Source organism: Mustela nivalis (genome assembly GCF_964662115.1).
Source record: "Mustela nivalis genome assembly, chromosome: 8".
Classification (NCBI taxonomy): domain Eukaryota; kingdom Metazoa; phylum Chordata; class Mammalia; order Carnivora; family Mustelidae; genus Mustela; species Mustela nivalis.
In genome coordinates this window covers 132,973,186-132,988,870 of record NC_139027.1, presented here as the reverse complement: position 1 = coordinate 132,988,870, position 15,685 = coordinate 132,973,186, and the positions used below count along the sequence as shown (strand labels likewise).

Genomic DNA, 15,685 nt, shown 5'->3' with positions numbered 1-15,685 from the left:
GGGCTGGGCCGCAGGCCCCTCTCTTGTGTTGGTTGCAGGGAAGAGTGGGTCAGATGGGGAGTTTTTAAAAAGCCCAACCCACAGCTAGGCACTTCTTCTCCTCTGAGCACCTGCTATGTGCTTAGGCCCAGGCAGAGCCCTTTCTGTCTTAAGAGGGAGACAGGATCACCCAGGAAACCAGAATGGAGAGACAAGGCAGTCGATCGAACTGGCTAACGACCATGGCATGTGTGCTGTAGTTCTAGAAGTCGCTCGTGTCGTGCTCATAATGACCCAGCGCGGCTTGGCTGTGATGATCTCTGTCACCCAGAGTGGGAAGAGAGGACCGAGGCTGGGTCATGAGGATTAGCACTGGCCTTCGTACTGCCCACATTTAGGGAGAATGAGCAATGACAGATACACACCAGAAGCATACACCGGGCACTGGGGACACGATAGTGAAGAAAATAGAGCTAAAATTCTATATGGTCCTGGGGAAAGCCAGATGCCTGGGGAGAGGTCCCAGCTCCGCCCCCTACCAGCTGTGTGGCCTGGGGGCAAGTAACTTGACCACTCTGAGCCCCAGTTTTATTTTCTGAAAAGTAATAACAGTTTCCGCCTCATGGAAGCCTGAGAATTTAACACATTCCTCCACATCAAGTGCCCAGCACAGAGCCTGGTATACACTCACAGCTCAACACTACTGAGGATTCCTCTTCTCAGCTGAGTAAACCAAGGCTCAGAGAAGTTATGACACCCGTCGCTCATGAAAAACTAGTCAAGGTGGAACCTGACTCCAGCCAAAGGACAGAGAGGTCCCCTTCTTCAGGAAGCCCTCCTCGGTCTACACCAGCTCAGAGGGTTCCAGCCCTGCAACCTCTGTCCTGCTCCTGGCACAGCCTTTAATGTCAGTCTTCAAGGCCCCACGAGGACCACCCGCATCCATTCTGCCCTCAGTGTTGCCTCCATGGGCCCCGCCCCCAGTGGGCAAACATGCTCGAGTCCATGCAGGGCCCAGGGGTCTGCATTTTGGTTAAGGGTTGCTGACGGCTGCGGCGCCTGGGGCCTCGTGCAACCCCCTAGGCCTGGAGCAGGGCTGAGACGGAGGTCACCGAGGCACAGGTAAGAGCACGGCCAGGTGGGAGGTGGGCTGGAGAAAGCAGTGTTTTATCTCTGACTCAAGGGAGCTGGGGAGGAGGCGGGAGGCTGAAGCGAAGGAAGGAAAGAAAGGAGGGAGGGAGAGAGGACAAAAGAAAGAGAGAAAAAAGGAAAAGAATTCTCATCTGGCCCACGCTTGCCCAAACCAAGTTCGGGGCCAGACCACAGGGCTCTCATTTCGCCCCTGGTTTTTCTGCCAGAGGCAGGAAGCACTCTCCCCAGGGATGGTTCAAACACTCGGCTGGGTGAGACTTCAGGCAGGGGGAGGGGCTGACACCAAAGGGCTCTGTGGAGTCTATGGGGTCAGGGCGCAGCCGCTGGCGCCAGTCCGCCTGGGTTCAAATCCCCACTCTGCCCCTTCTCGGCTGTGCGACCCTGGATTTGGTCTCAGTTTCTCACCCACAAAGCAGGAACCAGCACGGTGCCAGGCAGGGCTGCATCTAGGCATTCAGAGGCCACCGCCAGGACTCGCTTTCTGTCCATTTTTGCTGGTTCCTCTCAGTCAGACTCCCCTCACTCACTGAGGCAAGATGAAAGCCACACTCCAGGCTGCTGCCCAACCAGCCACCCCAACAGAAAGCAGGGGCTTCCTTCCTTATGACTCCAGCTAAAATCCCAGGCCAACTTCTCATTGGCTGAGAAGATGCGGCGCTCTAATTGGTCAGTGCTGGGTCACATGCCCTCCCCCCCACCCCCAGAATTGAGTTAGCTCTACCCAGACCCCCTGGACTAAGGATCAGAGGAGAGGAGTGGGTGCTGGTGAGGAACCAACCTTTGAGGATGCTTGGAGGGGTGAACAGACTGGGGCAAGGCTCCCTAGAGATGACCACACTCCCCCCCCCCCACCCCTCTCCCATCTCAACCTCCAGGAGAGGAAAAGTACCAGGATGATTTATACGACATTGCAATAAGAACATTCAATTCCTCACCTGTCTCCCTGTCTCATCCCCGACCCCACCCCCACATCTCCTGGGGCCCTGAGAGGTCCAGGGACTTGCCCAGGGCCACACAGCAGGGAGAGGCAGCCAAGCTCAAGCTCTGGACCTCACTGGCGCTACGTGAGTCCATTCAGGCTGGAGGCAGGGCTGGTTCCTCCTGCCAGTGGGCCCTGGGCAAGGGTGGAGGGAGCGAGGCGTCCAGAGAAGGTGGTCAGAGGAGGTGGCTCTACGGACAGGAGGCCTGGGTCTGGACCCAACTCTGCCCCTTAAATCCATGTGACCCCAGGAAGGAGTGAGTGTTTTTCGCTCACTAGGTCTCATCTGCAAAATGGCCCTAAGCCTGGGAGCTACGCATGGGGTTGTCAAGGAGCTCCCAGAAGCTTCCGTGAGCTCACAATGAGCACTTAAGGAGAAGTTGTGCCACACGGCTCAGGGCCCCACGCCTGGCCAGCATGGCCAGGGGCTGACTGTGGCAGTGAACACTCTGCCCAGACTAACCCAGTCTCCTCAGAGACCATGGGGAGGGAGGTAAGGGCTGTTGTTACTCCCTTAGCTTTACAGAGGAGAAACAGAAGCCCAGAGAGACCTGCCTTGCCAGAGGTCACACAGAGGAGGGGAGGTGGGGGTCAGAACCCAGGCCAGTCGGGTTCCAGAACCCACCTCGTAGCCACTCTCCTGCATCTCGCACGTGGGCAAGGCTAGCCGTGGGGACTTACTGCTGTCCTCACGGTTGGGATCTGCCCAGCTTTCTGGAGTTAGGGTTCTGCCCTAAGTTGGGAAGTAGGGTAGGCCCGAACTTCCCAGAATCTCATCCCAAATGGCCACCCTGTTATGACCCTGCTGGAGAAACTGAGGCACAGAGGGTGTGTGCAGTGCTCTAGGGTGCACAGCCCGGGGGTTAGCTATGGCTTCTCAGGGCAGCGTCCTCGCCCAGCTGGCATCTCCGGGACCAGCCCCTAACACACAACGTGCACACACATCCACACACACACACACGCATACACACGCTCCCCCGTGGGGCAGGGGCTGCTCTCCCTGCACGTCCCCCCCACCCCACGGCTCCGTGCTGGCTGCGGGACATTTGTTACTGTGTCAGCTCCAGCCCCCGCCCTGATGGGGGGCCAGCAGGCAGGGGGCTTCCTGGCGGCTGTGGGAGGGAGGAATGCGCCCCCACCCCCAGCCCCATATGGCCTCCATCCCGGCCCATCTGCTTCCCATTGCCTGACGCGGCCACTGCGGGGCCGACGGAGCCCGCCCGCAGGGGTGTGAAGTTTATGTGGCCAGGCCCGGAGCCGGCGGTGACAGGGCCACACACGCTCACACAGACACACATCGGACACACACCCCACCCCGCCGCGCCAGTCCTGATGTGTGTGCATACACGGCCACCCTTCCGTCTGCCCCCAAATCCACCCACGTTCTCACACCCACACCAGCACCAAAGACTCCCGACCTGAACACAGACTGCATCAGAATACACCCCCCACCAAACCTTCACACACACACACACACACACACACACTCAACAGTCCCTTCCCAGAATGGACCCCCCACACACAAACTCACTCACAAATACACACACAGACTCACGCATCCAATCACACCAGACTCCTCCAGCGGCTTGCAAACAGCCACATCTTCCTGAAACGTGCCCCCCACAAACACACACACACACACACACACACACACACACACACACACCCCTGCCACCCTACCCAGATGACACAAACTCAAAACGGTAACTTACACGCAGTCCCAGATCCAAGAGAGGCTGCCAGGTCCAGAATAGAGCTCCCCTAGTCTCAGAGCCTCGTTCCCACCCCCGCAACCTACCCCGTCTCCCTCAGCCCCCAAGGACATCGGACACTTGCTGTCCTGCCCCCTTCCCTCCTAAAGGCCAACAGCAAAAGGCCAAGGAGCCCCAGGGACCGGCAGTCACTGCTGAATCTGGACTCAGACCCACAGGATTCTGCATCCAGAGCCACCTTTAGAACACCTGAGGGGGTCCCTCCTGACTTGCCTGAGCTCTGGGACATCTAGACTATGCTGGAGAGACCTTGTCACTCACCACCGGGGCCCCAGAGGGCAATCCAGAAACCCATGAACTTGGACTGGGGAAGAAAGGTACATCTTGATTTTCACTAACCTCCAGCTGAAATCTGGCATTTCCTTTCCCTGCAGGCAGACAAGGGAAATGAACCGCGCCAGCAGCAGTTGGACTGGGACTTCGTCAGTCAGAAGTCACGGGCACTTCCATGAACCTTTATAGCCTCGCAGAAATAGAGTCCATTCTTTTCCCGACTTCAAAATTACTGTAGTTATTAGTTAGGCCCGATGCCAGGTCTTGCCATTAAATGCATTAACGAAGAAACGCAGCCGTCCCTGTAGCAAGCATTTCGCTATTAAATATCTAAATAAACCTAGCTTGATAGAACTGGTTTTCTTTTCATTCTAAACACTTTATAAATTTAAATCTAGATTTATAAACATGAAAGGGGGTCCACAGCACAAAAGCAAATTAGACGCCTTGAACAAAACCCATACTATATTATTTCACATTTTTCCTATTATGATACCTTTTATAGGACACAATGAGGTTCGCTCACTTGCCCAGGATCACACAGCTCCAAGTGACTGGGCTCCTATTTGAACCCTGGAAGGTTGGCTCACCCTTGAGCTCTACACTAGCCTGTCTGTGGAAACCTTAGACCCCTGCCCCACCCCTAGGAAGGGAATCCCAGGTCCTAGGAGGCCCCACCATACACACCTCCCAGCAGGGCAACCCAAGGCAGATCCACCCGACTGCCCCAGCCAGGAGGGAGCCAAGCGAGCTGCGTTTACAACGTGTGAGGTGTGAGATTTCTCACCAGTGGCCATGACAGAGCAGGCTCCCAGCTCCCAGGCCCGACTGCCCTGCTGGGGCTGCTTCCCACTGTGGGGCCCCTGGAGGAAGGAACAGCCAGTGGGCCCTAGAGCTCTCTGTCCCCTGCCCCACTATTGACCTGATCTTCTGTCTGCTTGTCTGTAGCTCAGGAAACTGTCCCCCACAAGCCAGAAACAGAACCAGCAGAAACAAAGAGGAGGCTTTCTTTGTCCTCCATTGCCTGGCTCTGCCCGGTCATTCACTCATCCCTCAGTCATTTATTGAGCACCTACTATTGTGTGCCAGGCTGGGTGCAGAGGCTACAGCTGTGAACAAAGTCCCCATCCTCATCAAGCTCAAGGGCAAGTGGAGAATGCAGATGAAAAACATGAACAAAAAAAGTATATAAATATAATGAAAAGAAAGAAATCAGGGCCAGGGCAAAGACAAAGGCCCAGGCTGGGAGTGTGTTTAGACAGCGGTCTGGGAGGGCCTCTCTGAGCAGCTGACCTTTGAGGAGAGGCCTGGAAGAAGTCAGGGAAAGAGGGGGTGGTGACACCAGGGGGAAGACCTGGGGTGGAGGGAGGAGCCAGCGTGGGCTGCTGTCTGGCTGCCTTCAGCCTTGCTTTCTGCCTTCTTTGAGTCAGTCTGAAGTTGGGCCTCCACGAACCTTCTCTCCAAGTTCCCCACCCCTGGTCACCAGCCTCCCCTTGTTCTGTATATCTTCCTTTCCTCCCTCCCTCTCTCTCTTTCCAGCCCAAGAACGCAGGGGGTGAACTATATCCGCTCCTGCACACACTCGTTCTCCTCTTTCCAGGGGATCCCTTGGTCACCCCCACTGGGGCAAGCCCAGGAGTCCAGAGGCTGGCAGTCCTGCGCCCCGCTCTCCCCGAACACACGGCTCGGTGCCTGGCCCAGGCCCACTTCACAGATGAGAAAACAGGTCCTGAGACACGCTGGCTGACTCGGGACTCCCACGGTAGCGCTGGGGCTGGCCACTCGGCTCGGTCCCTCTCCAGGTCTTGATCCATAACCTTGACCTCGTGGCCTTGTCTTCAGGGACTGTCAGGATTTCAAGTCTGACGCAGGCCTCACCACAGGCGGTGGGGACCGGCCCGGAAATCCGACCGGCCCGGCCGCCCTCTCCTGAGTATCTGGGCCTCGACCTTGCAGCTGATGAACTCGTCATGTGAACAGTCTCCATACGCGCCTAGCTTTGTCCCGGGCTTCCCACGTGCCGGCCAGCACCTCGCGCAGGTCAGCGCATTCGATCCTCCCCCTCCCGCAGTCGGGGCGGGGTTGGGGGGCCGGGGTCGGGCCCATTTCACCAAGGGGTCAGGGAGGCTTCAGGAGAGAGCCTGGGGCGCGCAGGGATGGGCCCAGCCGCTGGCGCCCCCCTCCCTGCCGCCCCCCCCTCACCTCCCCACCTGCCAACCTCGGGGCGGCGCGAGGTCCCGCGGGCAGGCGGCCGGGGCTGGGGGGCTGCCGAGAATGCGCGGGGCGGGGTGGGGGCGCCCGCGGAGCCGGCTCACGTTTCCGGTCGGCCGCAGCCCCCCGCCGCCCCCTGGCCGCTGCCGCCGCCGCCGCCGGCGGCCCCCTCATTAAGGCGCCTTGCCTTCCACCTCCGAATTTTCCACGCAGGGTTAGCCTGGCGACGCGCTGTCTGCGGGCCCCATAAAGGCCGCCGTGTGCTGCATTCGTCTCGCTGGGGGCCGGCGGGGAGGGGGCCGCGGCCTGGAGGGGCGCCCGCCTGCGAGGCCGCGGGCGGGGCGGCCGGGCGCGCTGGGGCACAAGGGGCCCCTCCCGGGACTGGACGCGCCCCAGAGGTCCACCTTCATAAACATGCATTTGAAATAACAGCCGCACCATCGGCCGGCGTCCAGCCCTCCTGGAAGGGTCCAGCCCTCCTGGAAGGTGCGGGGAGAGCCGCGGAGGCCAAGAGACCCTTCCAGCAAACTCCTGGGGGAAAAGCTCCTCCGAAACCCACACCCGCTTGGTGACGGCAAACCAGGCTGGGCAGTTAAAATAACTGTCCCGTGGTCGCACAGGGAGGGGGTGGCATCACTCTGAGGCATGTGGGCGGAGCTCCCGCTTCTCTGGCACCTACTAGGTGCAGGGCACTGGCCTAGACATGGTGATGGGGCGGCCCACAGACTTCCCTGCCCTCCTGTGGCTGGCGGTCCAGCGGGGGAGCCAGACACAGGCAAATAAACACCTAAGGGAAAGTGTCAGGTGGTGGTGAGTGCTGTGGAGGGAAAGAAAGCAGGAAAGGGGGGTGAGGAGTGAAAGTGGGGAGGGGGGCAATGATGCGGTCATAGGGTGGTCAGAAAAGGTCTCTGTGAAGGTTGGAGTCATGTGGGCATCTAAAGGAAGGGTGTTCCAGGGGCAGCACCTGACCCTTGGTTTCAGCTCAGGTCATGGTCTTGGGTTTGAGCCCCCTGGAGATTCCCGCCCAGGGGTCTGCTTGAAATTCTCTCTCCCCACCCCCCGCCCCTCCCTCTTCTCTGTCTCTCTAAAATAAATAAATAAATCCTAAATAAGTAAGTAAGTAAGTAAGTAAGTAAATAAATAAATAAATAAATAAAGGGTGTTCCAGGTGACAGAAACAGCCTGTGCAAAGGCCCTGAGGCAGGAGCCTGCTTAGTCAGCATTTGTTAATCACTTACTAGAGTTCTCTCTTGGATTATTTTTTTCCCATTCTTTTCCTCCACTCTGTCAGTCTAGGAATCTGTACAATTTCCCCCCCTCCAGCTGAGGACATTGAGGCTCAGAGAGGTTAAGAGACCTACTGAGGTCCCTCAGCAGGTGGTAGTCAAGCTGGGATTTGAACCAATCAATCCCTTGCACTCATAATGATGGGGTCCATTGATGGGACATGGGCAAGGCCAGGTCCAATTCCCTGTCTTTTAGCACAGGGACTGGCCAGGGCAGCAGGGGAGGGACAAAGGGAAGAAATTCAGGTCAGTGCCCACCCTGCACCAAGTAGCGGTGGGATTCCTCACGGTGGCCCATTTCTATGTGAAGATGCTCACAGCAAAAGTCATACCAAGTCCGCTCAGAGGACGGCCACATGTGCACCGCCGGCAGGGGGTGCTTATAGCTTCTGTGACCTGGGAGGGAATCTAGAGGACAAAAGGACAAAACACTCGGTAAGGGAACCTGTCTGTGTATCTCTGGGTTTGTTTCAAGGACACTCTCCCACATGTCGCTTACACACATGGCAGCCAGAGAGGAGTAGGGTGTCCTGGGAGCTGGGGTCCCGTCTGGCTCCTCTATGCAGGGCCCCCCCAGCCCTGACTCCCCCCTGCCCCCCCCCCCCGCCAGCCTTGTGCAGCTTCTTGCTCTCTGCTCCAAGCATCTCAGAACCCAGAGGAGCTGCACGGACCTCCATCTATGTCACGTTGTCCTCCAAGGTGCCACCAGATTGGTCACACTGTCCCCTCCACCACGCAGCCTCACATTTCCCTGTCCACACCAGACCCAACAGAGGACAGCAGCTGAGTCCCTTTGCTCCGGCCAGCTTCCCCCGGGCATTCTTCAGCGTCCCAGCGCCCCCAGCCCTGTACCTGTGGCTGTCCCCCTCCCACTGTGTCACCCAGCTGCTCTCCCACTGCGCCCACCTCTCTTGTGACAGTCAGCCTCTCACCCACAGGAAACCTCTCCTAACCCACAGACCTCCCCAGCTTCCTCCCCAGGGTCTCCCATGTCCTCACCGGTAGTGCTCCTCCAACCTCCCTGGCGCCCAGCGGCTCCCCGTGCTCCCAGCTTTCTCGGTTGCTGTCACACCACCTCTTGCCTGCCAGTGTTGCTCAGGGTTTAAACCATCTTTCCCTCCTCTTCTGGTTTCCCGCCGTCTCCCACAGCCCCTCTTCTGCGCCGGCCCCTCGCCCTGCCTCGACCTCCCTCTGCCATCATCCACTGCTGCTTTGGTCCTCCCTCTGCTGAGGCCAGGCTTCCCTCTGCGCCTTCCCAGGAAGCATGCGAAGGGCCTGGGCTCTCGCTGTGCGCCCCTCTCTCTGTCCCCCTTCCCCTGCCTCCCTCTGGCCTGCCTTGTCCGCATCTCCTCTCGCATCCTTCCTGCTGGTCTCCCCTCTCCCTGAGCACCTCTCTGTTATTCCTTGGGTCCCCCCCCCAGTACTTTCCATTTTCTTATTCCCTTCCCCCTCCAGATCCTGATCCGGACCCAGACCCAAATACATCCTTATTGTCTGCATTTATATTCTTCCTGGTCCCCCACGCACCTGTCTTTGACCTTTGTCCAGCCTTGCCCTGACATCACCCCTGCACCTGGCTCCTTTCGCCAGGGGCTGTGGCCCACCTGAGAGCCAGTCGTCCCCTCTGTTTCAGCCCTGCATGGTCTTCCCCACTCTGTGCTGAGAGCCTTACAGATTCTACCCCTTCTGCGCTCTGTCCCTGGATTTGTCCACACAAACTATCAGCGCCGCCCCCACATGTCCCCCCACGTGAGGTCAGACACAGACCTCAGTAGGTCTCTTAACCTCTCTGAGCCTCAATGTCCACAGCCATACCCACCTGCTCTGTGAGCTCTGCAGGACCCTGTCTACCCCCCGCATTGACCCTCCCTCGCCCCTACCTTTCCATCCCCTCTTCAGCCCTGTGTCTCACCAGCCACCCGTCCTACCCTGTGTATAAATTTTGCTAACATCCTCAGGGTTAAATCTGTTTTCTGGACATGGACCGGGAGATGAATATGGGAAAAAAGGGGAGGTAGGATTCCATCAGACAGTTTGAAATGATCAGTCCAGGGGCGCCTGGGTGGCTCAGTGGGTTAAAGCCTCTGCCTTCGGCTCAGGTTATGGTCTCAGGGTCCTGGGATTGAGCCCCACATGGGGCTCTCTGCTCATCAGGGAGCCTGCTTCCTCCTTTCTCTCTGCCTGTCTCTCTGCCTACTTGTGATCTCTGTCTGTCAAATAAATAAATAAAATCTTAAAAACAAACAAAAAAAGAAATGATCAGTCCGTTTTATTATTATCTCCTTCTGATAGTCATCGGTTTAAAGTGTGAGCTCAAGGGTGCCTGGGGGGCTCAGCCGGTGAAGCGTCTGCATTGGGCTCAGGTCGTGATCTCAGGGTCCTGGAATGAACCCCTTATAGGGCTCCCTCCCTCTCCTCTCCTTCTGTCTTTACCCCGCCCCTTCCCCCTGCTTCTACTCTCTCTCTCTCTCTCAAATAATTTTTTTTAATCTTCTTTTTTAAGATTGTATTTATCTGACAGAGCAAGAGAGAGAGAGAGCACAAGCAGGGGGAGCAGCAGAGGGAGAGGGAGAAGCAGACTTCCTGCTGACAAGGAGCCCAAGGCCCGTCTTGAGCCCAGGACCCTGAGATCATGACCTGAGCATAAGGCAGACACTTAACTGTCTGAGCCCCCCAGGCGCCCTAATAGCTAAAACCTTTTTTAGAAAAAAGTATGTACCTAAGACTCCCTTGTGATGTCCATTGTTCTGAAGTTTGATTCGTGTGGACAAAAAACATGTGGGTTCCTCATTTTCTCCAAATCTTCCTTCACTTTCTGAATAGGCCTAAGTAAAAGTAGACTTTTTTCCTAAAAGTCTCAGGGACCTAGAGGAAATTAAATAACTGAAAAATATTACATTCTTAAAGGTTATATTCTTAATATGAATTTTATTATTTGTTATGAAAGCTAGCAAACCACATAATGATACAAGTATTAGAATTAATTCTACTGCTCTGCTACTCATTATCATTTAATTATTTGGAAACATTTGCTCCAGAAAGTAAACTCTTGAGTTTCATCCAGAGTTATTGCTTTTATATTAAACATCTATTTGTTTTCTTAGATTTTATTTATTTGAACTTTCTTGTTTTTATACACTTGGCCACGTTCACAATAATTAAAATAGGACCATATTTGACTCCTTTATAATAAATTTATGTTTATATTTTAAGTGACTGTTGGGATTTCAACCAGGAGCCACAAGAAGATATTCAACTAGTCAGCTGTCAACCAGGATTTTGCCTGTATTTGATGATGACTTTAAAAAAAATTTTTTTTTAAGATTTTTTTTTTTAAAGATTTTATTTATTTATTTTGACAGAGAGAAATCACAAGTAGATGGAGAGGCAGGAGAGAGAGAGAGGGAAGCAGGCTCCCTGCCAAGCAGAGAGCCCGATGCGGGGCTCGATCCCAGGACCCTGAGATCATGACCTGAGCCGAAGGCAGCGGCTTAACCCACTGAGCCACCCAGGCGCCCCTTTCTTTTAAGATTTTATTTGTTTTTTTTTTTTGAGAGAGAGGAAGATCACACGCATAAAGGTAGGGGCAGAGGGAGAAGGGGAATCTCAGCACAGAGACCAATGTGGGGCTTGAGCTCACCACCCTGAGATCATGACCCAAACTGAAATCAAGAGCCAGATGCTTAACTGACTGAGCCCCCCAGGCATCCCTTGATACGGGCTTTTAGAAGCAACCAGTAATATGAAAACAGGCTTGGTTCATGTCCCTGTCCCTGACCTATCCCCAACGGTGACCTACCATGGTCACTCTCACCAATGAGATGAAATATGTTCCCATATTCGCAGGTCTGGCCAAGAGCAGGAAGGACAAAAATAAATAAAAATAATTCTTAAAATCTTAAAATATATTTTGTCCTTACTTTACCAGATAGACACAGGTATAGCTCTCAGGGTTCTTGTTTCCATTTGGGTTATTTTAAGCAGGACTCGGTGGCACCTAACTTTGACCATCAGTCCCTCCTTTCATTAGTATTTTGGGTCCTGGGTGTCACCGCCTCCTGTGCCCCCTTAGCCCCCAGACAGCTGTTGGGGAGACATGGTGTTTCCCTTGCGTGGTATCACAGGCCAGACTCAGGTGTGAGGGTCTGGAGGAGGGAGGTGAAGTCATGAAGGACCCCAGTTCCTCCTCTGCCGAATGTGGTCATTAGCTCTGGTCGCGAAGAGCCGCTAAGAGGAGGAAGTAAGCTGATCCATGGGAGGGGACGGTGACACTGGTGCAGGGGCCGTCGTCCCCCATCTGTTCAGACACAGACCTGCTTTCCCAGGCCCTCCAGCGGCAACCAGCCAAAAATCTGATATCCCATTAAACTGGTTCGATTTTTAGCTGGAAAAAACAAAAAGACAATAATACTTGGTTTTGCAGCCTTTACTCTGTGCTGAGCACTTCATGTACATTGTGTATTCACCCCCCTCCTCGGCCACTCTGCGGATGGGGAGACGTGGTGGAAGGTCCTGGCCCGGGGTCCTGCGGCCAGGGAGCAGCAGAGCTGAGCTTTGAACCTGACGCTTGCACTGGAAACCACACACAGACAACCATGGTGGTGAAAACAAGAGCAACACTTCCTGCGCATGGTAAGTGATGACTCTCTCTCGGGCCCAGGAGGGGCTCCTTAGCAGTCCCCATTAGAGGGAAGAGAAAGTGAGGCCACGCCCGTCAAGGCCAGGGGTGGAATTTCTCCATCGCTAGACTCTCTAATGACCCTTTCTCCACGCCCCCTGCTGCAGCCCCCTGAGTTGGGACAGGCAAGGTCTGGGGCCCAAAGTGAAGATTAGAAGAAACACGAAGCTCTCATAAACATCACTAAGACCATTGATTTTCCCAATGAAAAGTGGGCAAAGGATATGATCAGAAAAGAAATCCCCACAGACTAGGGAGAAAGTATCTGCAAAACGCATATCTGACTTAAAAAAAAAAAAAATGTATCCAGAATATACGAAGAACTCCTCCCCTCCAAAAAAAAGACATCAATTAAGAAATGGACAAAAGATTTTAAATATTGTGGGTATTCACTAAAATGCATGGATTGTAAATCAGCACGTGGAAAGGTGTTCGGTATTGTTAGTCATTAGGAAAATGCCAGTTAAAACCACAATGAGAGAGGCACCTGAGTGGCTCAGTGGGTTAAAGCCTCTGCTTTCAGCTCAGGTCATGATCCCAGAGTCCTGGGATCGAGCCACTTGTCGGGCTCTCTGCTCAGCGGGGAACCTGCTTCCCTTCCTCTCTTTCTGCCTGCCTCTGCCTACTTGTGACCTCTGTCTGTCAAATAAATAAAATCTTAAAAAAAAACAAACACACAATGAGTTACCACTAAACACCCAATAGGACAGCTAAAATCTAAAAGACCGGCCACACCAAGTATGGGCGAGAGAGAAATGTGGAAGACCTAGAGCTCTCATGTGTGCATTGCTGGCCCGAGAGCGAAATGGTGCAGCCACTTTGGAAAATGGTTTGATGGTTTCTCAAAAAGTGAAGCATTTTCTTCTCACACAGTCCAGCAGCTGGATTCCTGCACACGGACCCGGAGGAAGGGAGACCCATGTCCGCACAGAGACTCGCCCATGGATGCTTCGAGCGGTTTTATTTGTCATCTCCCCAAACACGGAACAATCCAAACGTCCATCCAAAGGGCAGTGGTCTATCCCCGCACTGGCACCATAGGACGCAGCAGGAACAGGAACGACTGTTGATCCATTGCCGAACCTCCGTCATTATGCTGAGTGAAAGAAGCCAGACCGAAGAAAAGAGGACAGACCATACGATTCCATTTCTATAATTTCGGAAAAAGGCAAACTAATCGGTAGTGACAGAAAGCAGATCCCTGGCTGCCTGGGGATGGGGGGAGTGGGAAGGAGGTAGGGAGGGAAGTCAAAGAGGAGGCGTAAGACTTTTGGGGGTGACGGATATGTTCACGGTCATAACCGTGCTAATTTCACTCGTGGGATATGTGCCAAAACTTGTCAGATGTTGACCTTTATATATGGACTTTATTGTATTCTACCTTGAGGAAGCAGTTAAACACAGACACACGCACAGTGTGATACCACTTCTCACCTACTAGAAAGCCTAGAATAAAAACAAAAACAAAACCTGGGAATACCAAGTGCTGACAGAGATGTGGAGCAACGGGAACTCTCTCATACACTTCCTGGGGGGGTGGGGGAGGGGCACAGCGTTCGGGGGGGACGTGGCACAGAGCTCCGGAAATCAGCTTCGCAGGATTTTCTTTTTATCAGGTCAGACGCATGCTTACACTACAACCCAACAATCCCATCTTAGGTATTTCTCCCAAAAGAAATGAGAATTTATGCTCACATAAAAATCTTCACGTGAATGCTGATAGCAGCTTTATTCATAATCGTAAAAAAAAAAAAAAAAAAAAAAGGAAACAATGTTCATCCACTGCTGAATAAATAAACATACCGTGAAATAGGTAAACAGTGAAGTACTTCATTAGCCCTAAAAAGGAACACATTCCCTTTTTTTTTTTTTTTTTTAAGATTTTACTTATTTATTTGACAGATCACAAGTAGGCTGAGGGACAGGCAGAGAAAGAGGGGGAAGCAGTCTCCCCACTGAGCAGAGAACCTGATGATCTGGGGCTCGATCCCAGGACCCTGAGATCTGACCTGAGCCAAAGGCTAAGGCTTTCACCCACTGAGCCACCCAGGTGCCCCAAGAAACACTTTTCTGATACGCTCCGCCATGCAGATGAACCCCGCAGATGAAAGAAGTTGGCTTCTTGGGGGACTGGAATGTTCTGTTTCTTATTTCCTGATCTGGGCGCTGGTCCTCCAGGTGAATTCATTTTGAAAAAAGACATTGAGCTGAACTCTTCAGGTACTTGCATCTGTTGGATTGTTATACTTTCCTTAACACTTAAAATAATAACAATCGCAAGAGTTCGGAAAGAAAAGTGTGACAAGCCAGTCTTCCTCCTGCCCCCGGACCCCAGCCTCCAGGCTCTTCCGCAGAGGACGGCAGACCCAGATGCTGGCATGTGTCTGTATTTACTCCTGAGATGTTCTAGAAAGGCCTCTACAGAGAGGAATTCTTCCCTGCCCCTTGGGTCCTGACTTATTTTTATTTTTATTTTTTCTAAAAAGCCTTTTTGAGGACAAAAGATTGGATGAGGACTATGCAGCCAGGCAGGGGTAAACTCGAATCCCTGCTCTGCCCTTATCACCTGGGGGTCACCTTGGGGAAACCACCTCCCTCTGGGAGTTGAGTCTCCTCCTCTGCAAAATGGGGACGTGAGAGTAAGAGGGTACGCATTTCCTGGAGGACTGGCTGTGGTGATGAGCTTCATTCCTGGGCCCTGGAACCGGTCACTCCACCTCAGTCAAGACCCCAGAGAGCCTCTGCCCTCCCACAGGCCTGGGAGAAGAGGGGGAGAGTGAGTGAGAGAACTCAGCCCTCCCTCCCTCCAGACTCCTCTGTGGCTCCCTAGTACTGTATTCTCCAGCAAGGCCATCCATAGCCTTCTTGAACTAATTCAGCAGCCACTCCCTGAGAGCCTGCTTTGTGCCAGGAGCGGCAGCAGGTCATGCGCATCTCAGAGCTCACAGGTGGGGAAGGTGGTGGGCCATCGAGGGAGTGGGGGAGGGCTAGGCAGGGTCTGGGGTCTGTCCAGTTACTGTGAGGCATCGGAGACCAGGACTCGGGCAACGTGGAGGCTGCGAAGGGACCGGTGGACATGGCTGAGAGAGGGTTGGGCGAGAAGAGAATTCTAGAGAAATCCATTTCACCATTTCCCTCCCTGTCTCCTCTCCAGAAGGCCCGATTTTGTCAACGGGCACCACTACCCACTGTCCTCCCCTTTCAGGGCTCAAGCCCACAGCTGGCTGTGCTAGAATCATCCCCCGCCCCCCGCCACCGCCCCCCACACCCCTGGCACAGGCACACGGACGTCTCCCGCCCCTTCTTCCTCCTGACTCTCCAGCGGAAGCCACCGCCTGCAGGTGCCTCCTCTCTT

The 15,685-nt window shown here is 54.2% G+C and overlaps 1 long non-coding RNA gene across 1 annotated transcript; it reads left to right on the top strand.

Moving 5' to 3' along the window:
- Positions 1–5,448: 5,448 nt before the first annotated feature.
- On the top strand, positions 5,449–13,887 carry LOC309871654. Its single transcript, XR_014315405.1, has 3 exons — positions 5,449–6,195; positions 12,076–12,284; positions 13,204–13,887. It is a non-coding gene; the product is annotated as an uncharacterized lncRNA (long non-coding RNA).
- Positions 13,888–15,685: the final 1,798 nt, after the last annotated feature.